Raw genomic sequence first — 8462 nt, 5'->3', positions numbered from 1 at the left:
ATGGACAACAGAAAAGTGGGTGAAGGGAGATGTCGGACAGTGTAAGATATGACAAAGTAATAATAATTTATGAATTATGAAGGGTTCATGAGGGAAGGGGGAGTGGGGAGGGAGGGGGGAAATGAGCCAATATTAAGGGCTCAAGTTGAAAGCAAATGTTTTGAGAATGATGATGACAACAAATGTAGAAATGTGCTCGACACAATGGATGTATGTATAGATTGTGATAAGAGTTGTACGAGCTCCCAATAAAACTTTTTTTAAAAAAAAGTTAGTTGAGAGGGCACCAGAGAGAAACATCAAAAGCTTGGAAATATCCTATCCAGTTTAGAACCCAGGTGTAAAATGTAAACCTGAGCAGAGTCTGTTAGGTTAATGATATAGGAAAAAATAAGGAGCCCTGGTGGCGTCGTCAGGTATGTGGTGGACTGGTATCCAAAAGGTGGGGTTCAAAGCCACCAGCAGCTCTGCGGGAGAAAGTCGAGGATACCGACTCCATAAAGATCCACAGCCTTCAAACCAAACTCGTCGCCAACAAGTCACTTCAGACTCATAGCAACCCTAAAGGACGGAGTAGAACTGCCCCTTTGGGTCACTAAGACTTAACTTATGGTAGTAAAGAGCCTCATCTTTCTCCTGCAGAGCAGCTGGTGGATTTGAACCTCAGTCTTGTGGTTAGCACTTCAGTGCATAGCCCACCACACTGCCAAGGTGAAACCACTGAGAATTGACTCAGTGGCAGTGGTTTTGGATGGGAAAGAGTTACGGGAACAAGACAGGATGGTAGTTTGGGAGGGAAATTTTTCTCTTTTATACCAGAACGTGATTTGGGGCATCTTTTAGGTATATACACCATTTCAAGAACCTCTCTATTAATGGATTGATTGAGTGTATCAATCATATTCATTCATAGATTCCCAGACTTATTTATCATCCCTTTGGAAATTAAAAATGTTTGTGCTGTAGCCCATAATCCAGTGGCAAAGGTGTAGGTTTCTTCTTTTGCTGCCCCTTTTGGATAAGGAGCTGTGGTGTGTATTGGGTGAGGCCTTGGGCTGCCAACATGAGGTTAGCAGTTTGAAACCACCAGCCACTCCTCAGGATAAAGATGAGGCTCTCTACTCCCTAAAAGAATTGCAGTATTGGGAACCCACATGTGCAGTCCCCCCAGATCTATGGCATCACTCTAGTTGGAACTGACTGCATGACAGTGCATTTGTGTTGTTCATTGTCCCAGCACCCATTAGGGGGCGGTATTGGCCACTCTGGGAAACACTGTCATAATGCATCTAAGGGCCCAGGAGTGTCATAGTAAACAGAAGAGTCATTGCTCCTTCTTTCATAGAAGACAGCCACTGAACAAGTAACTGAGGATGTATTGAATATGTGACTCCGGACCCTACAAATATCAGCGGTTGTTTCCCTAAAGAAGTGAGATTTAAGCTGAGACCTGAAGGCTGATTACGATCCCGGGAAGCGATACATACAACCTTGAGAGGACTGTGTTTAGCATGTTGGAGGAACTGACAGCGACCTGGAATTCTGGAGCATGGGCTGCCAAGGGGGCAGTGGCAAGAGAGGAGTGGGAGAATGAAGCAAGAGCAGATCCTGACAGTCTTAGAAGGCAGGTTAACATGTTTCCGCTTGATTAGAAGAACAGTGGAAAGCCACTGAAGAGTGGTGTGTTGGTGTCAAAGTAGAATTTCCAAAAGATGCTTCTGACTCCCAAGTGAGAGGGGCGAGAGTTGATGAATCGATGCAAGATCATCAGTAGAGCGATTGCTGCAAGGGAGCAGAAAGTGGTGACGGCTTATCTTCAGAGGGGAGGGGTCCAAGTATACTGACTAGAGGGGTGGTGAGGAAATACAGACAACTGGATTCTGTGAGGGAAGGGCAGAACGAATAAAGAATAATCGTTGGTTTGGGGGGTGTTTTTTGTTTGTTTATTTTAAAATCATTATTGCTACCATTCCATTGAGCATGTTCAACATTCATTGAGCCGCTGTAGTCTCCATACCAAGCTATGTATATACCTGAATCCCATCTAATCTTCAACAACCTTAGAAGATAGATAGCATTGCTATGATGCAGAGGAGAAACAGATTTAGGTTAAATGCATTCTCCAGGGTCCCACCAGTCACCACTCCCATCATGGTACACATGGTACCGAGCAGACCTGTCCTCCAGGAGCGGTTCATGGCTGTGGCCTTGTGGAAGCAGATGACCAGGTCTTTCTGCGGAGGCACCGCAGGGTGTGTTTGGCCTGACAAGCTCTAGGTTAGTAGTGTAGCACTTGTCCCATGTCACCACCTAGGAACTCCTCTAGACCCACCAACTACATGTAGTAGTAATGAGCAACTTTTAGGTCTGACTTGACAATTAGGTGCTAAGGCAGGAAGCCTTGGATCTGAAGCAAATTCTTTAGAGCAATGGGATTTCCCTGTGTGGTCGGTAAGCTTGAGAAGGCTGTGAGATGCTAGCAGTTAGTTGGATCTCTTGGGAGCAATGCCTTTTTGTGCCTGAAGGGGGCCTCGTTGCTGTTGAATGAATTAGGAGAAGCCTGGCACAAATAGCCATTCACAGAAAGCAGGGTAGTTACACAGATTTTGTTTTCTTCTCTTTTTAAAAGTAGGAGAGTCATCGAGAACATTGTCAGACTAAGTGTAATGTCTTATCGTCTCACTAGATGTGCTGACTGAGATTGGGTTTCTAAAGTGAACATACGACTTCTAAAATTTAAATGTATTTCTCCTTACTCGTGGACCACTAATGGTATTAATGAAGGCAGAACCTTTAACTTAAAAACTGAGTAATCAGCTGTGATTTCAGACAGGTAAATAGAACAGTGATTCATGAGATTGCTATCCGTCCTTCCCATTCCTGTGATCTACCTGCCAGCTGCCTGTCCTTTCCAGTGTGTGTGGCAGATCTTGTTGGGCTTTGTAACGAGGCCCCCACCGCAATTCATAATTAACAGAGTGGGAATGAAGTGCTCTATTGTGTTGCTTTTGACTCCATCTTAATTTCCCATTTCTGATGAAAGGCACTGCTAATTTAAAGCCTTGTAAACTCTCTTTTATTTAGAAATTGCTTCTCACAAGTGTATGAAAACTGTAAAGTTGGCAAAATGTTTTTACATAGTGTTCCAAATATCATCTGTCAGGGTATGAACATGTGCTAGCTCCAGCAATATGTTAAATAAGGCAGCGACTCCCTCCCCAGACTCGCTCTAGCTGGGGAGACCAGACGGACTTGCAGGAAAGGAAGAGGATCGAGGCGCGAACAGGATGAGGTGAATTCACATAAACTTGTCTCCTGGGCAACTGCTGCCCTCGCCTCTGAGTTTCAGAAGTTTCTCTACATCGGTGCCAGTCACAGATCATCACAGCAGCGCCTTGGCTTTCTGAGAGTCTGCTCCATCCACGTCATCTTAGAACCGTGCCTGGCTCACAGTTAGTTGTTCAGGAAGGGCCATTGACTCCATGATGACCACACAACATGAACACTGATGCTTTCTGCCCTGTTTACCAGTTCATTGCTATGTCGTAGGTGTTAGGTTACTGAACTCCTGCATCTTATCTCACTTGGCTCTTAAATGATTATTCTTCCTTTCTTTGCGAGGAGGAATTGGGAGCGCTGCCCAGGTCAAGTCCCCTTACTTGCCTTTTCTTAGGAATTGGTGGTAGCAGAGCCGGGCCCTAAACCCTGGGTCTGTCAGATTCTGGGCTTCATACTCTGATGTCAAAAGCGTGAGATAGAAGGGTATAGTTACAGTTGTATTATACACTGTTAGTGAAGTCTGCCTTGTAAAACTTCCCTTTCTTTTGAATTAGAATGGGATGTTAGCGCACGCACACACACACACACCCCAGTCAGTTTTTGTTTTCGAGTGCTGGAACTGGATTGGGACATGGAAGAGATCTGTAAATATAGCATTGTCTAATCTGATATAATGAGAAGAAAATCGAGGCCAAGAAGATTGGTACTATTGGATGCACACTGGGAAGCCCACGCATGCGGGCCTGTTTTTATAAGCCACCTTCATCGTGCCAGTGTTTGATCGATCTGGAGCAGGGAGAAGGTGGGAGTGGAGCTGTGGTTATCTGTAGGTTACTGTGGTGTCACCAGTGAGTTTTTATTTTCTGGCAATTTATCGTTCCTTGCTTCTCCTTCATGCCCACCCCAGATACCAACAATCTAATTCTCTAATGACATTATTATCTCTTGAGCAGCTGGTTTTGATAGAGGGCTCTCCATCCAGTGAGGTCAGCCATCCCAGCTAATGAGTTTAGGAGAAACAGAGATCTTGAGCTACATGTGTTTGTTTTGTTTTAAGTATGAGATATGGAAATAATGTTTTTCAAACCATGTGTGATATAATTCAGAATGCTTATAATATTCGGAATGGCTCAGTGGCTCTTCTGGGCCTTTCAAATAGACCACTGATGTCGAAAGTTCAGACGTGGGACCTGCGGAGCTGGAGCTGCTAAGCACAACTTACAGCTTGCCCTTCCCTGCAGGGCCAACCCTGTGAGAGCGACCTCTCTGATGCCCATGACCATTCCTTTGTACTCACCAGGTCCTTGTTCTGGATCCCCAGTGGTGCTGCGGGTTAAGCACTGGGCTGTGAACCACACAGGCAGCACTTCAGACTTACAGCTGTGAGTTGGCATTGGGTCCCTGCTCTCTGTCCGTCTGCATCCCCGCCCTCGCCTGCCCGTCTCTTATTGAGCTTTTCTCCATCATGGAGTTCCCACGAGAAACTGCTGGGAAAGGGCTTCTTCCCGTTCCAAGTCCTGTGACATCGATTGGGATCATGGTGGGAACTCTGAGGGCACCTGGACCGCCTTGATTTCTGGAAAGAAGAGGACATGCTGGTTACACGAGTGACAGGTCATGGAATAAAAAAAAAATTTAACTGTCTCTGGTGTCTCGTTTGAAAAACTCAAGAAAGCACACCAACAAACAGGTTTTTAACAGTGACCACTTTCAGGGCTTATTGCAACTCTGCATGATGCTATCACAATGGGTGCCATTGTTGGGCTTGGTGAGCACTGTAATACAGAGAGAGTTTGCATCACAGGCGCCTACTCTCCCTGAGATTGTTTAGAAAGTAGTGTTGTCCTTCACTCTTCCCTAAAGCCTGTTTTCCTCCTCTTGCCCTTGCCAGAAAGCTTTCTGCCTGTCATTTGGTTCCAACCCACTGCCACCAAGTTGAATCCAACTCTTAGTGACCCTATCTAGGGCTCTCAGGCTGTCAGTCTGAACTGGAGCATAGAGCCTCCACCTCTCCTGCGCTGCTGCTCTGGGTTTGAAAGGCCCACTTTGTGGATCACAAGTTCAGTGCTTCCCAGAGAGCCCACTGGGGCTCCTTTTATGGTTACTGCTGCCACCTAATGTCTCAGCATAAAAATGCAAGGGACTTACCTTTTCCAAAAGATTTGCACCATACCTACTGCCGTTTATGGAACTAGCTATTTGAGAGCAACAGTTGTTTTTGTCTGTACTCATAACTTATAGCACTCTCAAGAGATGACTTACAGTAGCAGGCATTCCACAAGCAGAAATATGGACCGCATTGGGCAGAAGAGATTCTTAGAGTCCAAGAAAGAATACAAGGGACTTAGGGGGTCCTAAACTGAGTGCAGTCAAATTGCCAGGATGACCTTGGCATGTACTTATACTCTTAAAGTTGAACTTGATGCTCTGAAAGCTCTATTCTAGGATTAACTTTTTCCCCTGCTGTGCAATTTTGGCTATAAAATGCATACTCCTTGTATATGATCCTCTTTGCTTTTTGTTTTGTTTTGAGCTGAAGTCTTCAGTGTTGAACGTGTTTTCTAGTAGAGGTATGTTAAATAGGTGTTTGTGTGAATAAATCGATTCTAGAATGGATCTTTCAGAGCATGAAAGTTCAGTTTTATGAGGGTAAGTACATGCCAAGGTCAGGTACTTAATCGCTCAGATTAAGACTCCTACATCCCTGTGTTCTTTCTAGGACTCCAAGAATCGTTGGCAGTAAGTAGCTTTGATGGAGGCAGACCTGAAAATTTCTTATCAGTAACACCACCCTCCTCAGAACAACACTCCTTGTCTTGGAGAATATTTGAGGATCCCAGTGTCTGCCAGGCTGCTCACAAAGTCCCCAGTCTTTCTTTTAGCCCCCCATCTGGATCTGTAAAGACTTAGAATGACACTGCCCTCTTTTCCCCAGCATTGTGAAATAGGGCATTCCCATTGGCATGGGTTAGACAGACAGCTGAAGCTAGGAAGTGTTCTGGATTTGGGAGATTGGCGTTTGTCCTGTGCGGTGGAATTTTCTTTCCCTTTTCAAACCTCTGGAGTTTCACAATTTGTCAAAACCGTGGCTCTTGAATTTTCTATCTTCCACTGGCTTTGTAAGGAGTGTTTCATTCTATCCTTTGTAAAGAATATTTTGCATCTTAGCAGATATTTAAGGTGCTGCTATTTCTCCCGGCCAGGCCATAAATAACTTATTCATTTAAAATTCTGTAGATGGTTGGAGCAAAGTCAAGGGAACATAACGCTTGACCTTCAAGTAGGTTGGCGCAACTCTTAATAGATCTTTTCTAGAATCTCTTCCTAGGACCCCTGGTGGGTGGAGAACCTCTTGAAGAGGATAAGAATGGACTCGGACCTGCTCTTATTAATTGGGTTTAGATACTGTCCCTGTTCAGATGGGCACGAATCTTAATTAAACACCGTTTGCTTTGCTATTATCCTTTGCTTGCAGAATTCCAGACAGGTTTCAGTGATCTCGTTCAAGTCATCCTGACCGAATTTTGCAAGTAAAATCTTGGGCATCACAGCCTCAAGTGACTGGCTTACTTACGCCTAAATATGGAGCCTCTGTTGAGGTCCTTTGAGCCTATTCATTTTGTTAACCTATTGAAAGAGTTACTGTTACTACTATTGAGTGTTTCTGGTGCCATTCCTTACAAGCTTTTGCCAAATGATTGAAATGTCATTATCTTCTTTCTACCACAAAGAATGCAGTTTCATTAGATACTGCTATTGGGTTTCTGTTTATAAGCCCACTGTTACTGGTATTTTCTGAATTGCATACTGGATGATGGTATCTGAAGGCTTTAGCTCAGTGGTGACGAGCCCAGGCCCTGATAGAAATCCTCAGATAGTCATAGGAAATATCTAATAGGGTTTTTATGATGATCAAAGGGGTGTGAGTATTTGCAGTCGTCTCTGGCATTTAAAAAGGCCATGGGTAAGTGTTAGCCTCATGACTATAGTCTGTAAATTCTCCAAGAACCCACTGCTACCAGGTCCATTCTGACTCAGAGCAGCCCCAGAGGGCGAAGGGGCCCTGCCCTGTGTGGTTTCCGAGGTGTCTACATCTTCATGGACTCAGAAAGCCTCCGCTGCCTTTGGGGCAGCTGATGGAGTCGAACTACTGACCTTGCAGTTCTCAGGCTAACTCATAACCCCTCCAAATGAAATGGAGAACATCATGAATAAGTCCACTATAATGTATTAGTGTATATGTAGATGGACGACTTACATGGATGCTAGAAGCCCCAGATCATCATTTGTTGTTCTGAATACACTAAGATTACCCAGTAGATGATTATTTACTTACTCAAATAAATTCTAAGCTACTTTTATTGGTTTTTTTGTCTCCTGAAAATGTTCCTTATTCAGAGTCTGTCTTTGTCTTTCTGGACCAAGGAAATCTGAGCACTCAAATCATGTACCTATTGTCACTCGGATCTATTCATATCTGTTTAATTTTCTGGCATCCCATCCTTGGGTGGTGGTGGTGGGCGGAGCCTAGGCAAATTAAGGCACACCCTCTTTCCCCGCCTTCTGGGCTTGGGAGGGGTTGCAGGTTTCAGGGACCTGTTGCCGGGCCTGCCCTCCTGACCTCCACAAAGAGCACTCTGCCCTTCACTGGCTGAGGTCAGGCTCTCCAGGAATCGGCTTCAGTGGCATTCCGAATGCTCTAATGAAGTAATTGTGTAATTCTCTCCGTTCACTGTCTCCCCCTTTCTACTAGGTTATATGTTCCATGATGCCAGAAACAGTCTCTTTCTTTCGGTGTTTCTAGTTCCCAGCACTAGTTCTTGCTCACAAACAAACAAATCAACAAAATCACGGAGGCCCAATAGGACAGAGACCCGCCCCACAGGGTTTCCCTGAAGAAGCAGACAGCCTCTTCCTTTTCTCTTCGAGTGGCTGGTGGGTTTGAACACATCAGTGAGCACCCAGAGCTTAACCACTGCACCCCCGGGGCTGCCCGAGTACTCGCCCACTGGGTATGACCGGTGTTGTCTAGGGAATGAGTGAGCTCCAGGTAGAGATGCAGCGGCAGAGATGTAGATCTGTGGTGACTTCTCCCACCTGCTTAACATTACAATTAGAACTCAAGTTGTAGTCTCTTAGTTCTAGGGCTCTTCCTATCGTGCTCTGAGAATTTCCAGCTGCTC

General features: G+C 45.0%; 1 protein-coding gene across 1 annotated transcript in view; it reads left to right on the top strand.

Annotated features, from left to right (window-relative positions):
• Positions 1–8462, top strand: part of HSD17B12 (hydroxysteroid 17-beta dehydrogenase 12) — a 181971-nt gene that overhangs the window by 123443 nt on the left and 50066 nt on the right. The window lies entirely within an intron of this gene.

This window comes from Echinops telfairi, unplaced genomic scaffold (genome assembly GCF_000313985.2).
Source record: "Echinops telfairi isolate 266 unplaced genomic scaffold, ASM31398v2 ScPeMD7_60;HRSCAF=208, whole genome shotgun sequence".
In the NCBI taxonomy this organism is placed as follows: Eukaryota; Metazoa; Chordata; class Mammalia; order Afrosoricida; family Tenrecidae; genus Echinops; species Echinops telfairi.
The sequence above is the reverse complement of the archived record's forward strand: the minus strand, read 5'-3'. Positions and strand labels throughout refer to the sequence as shown.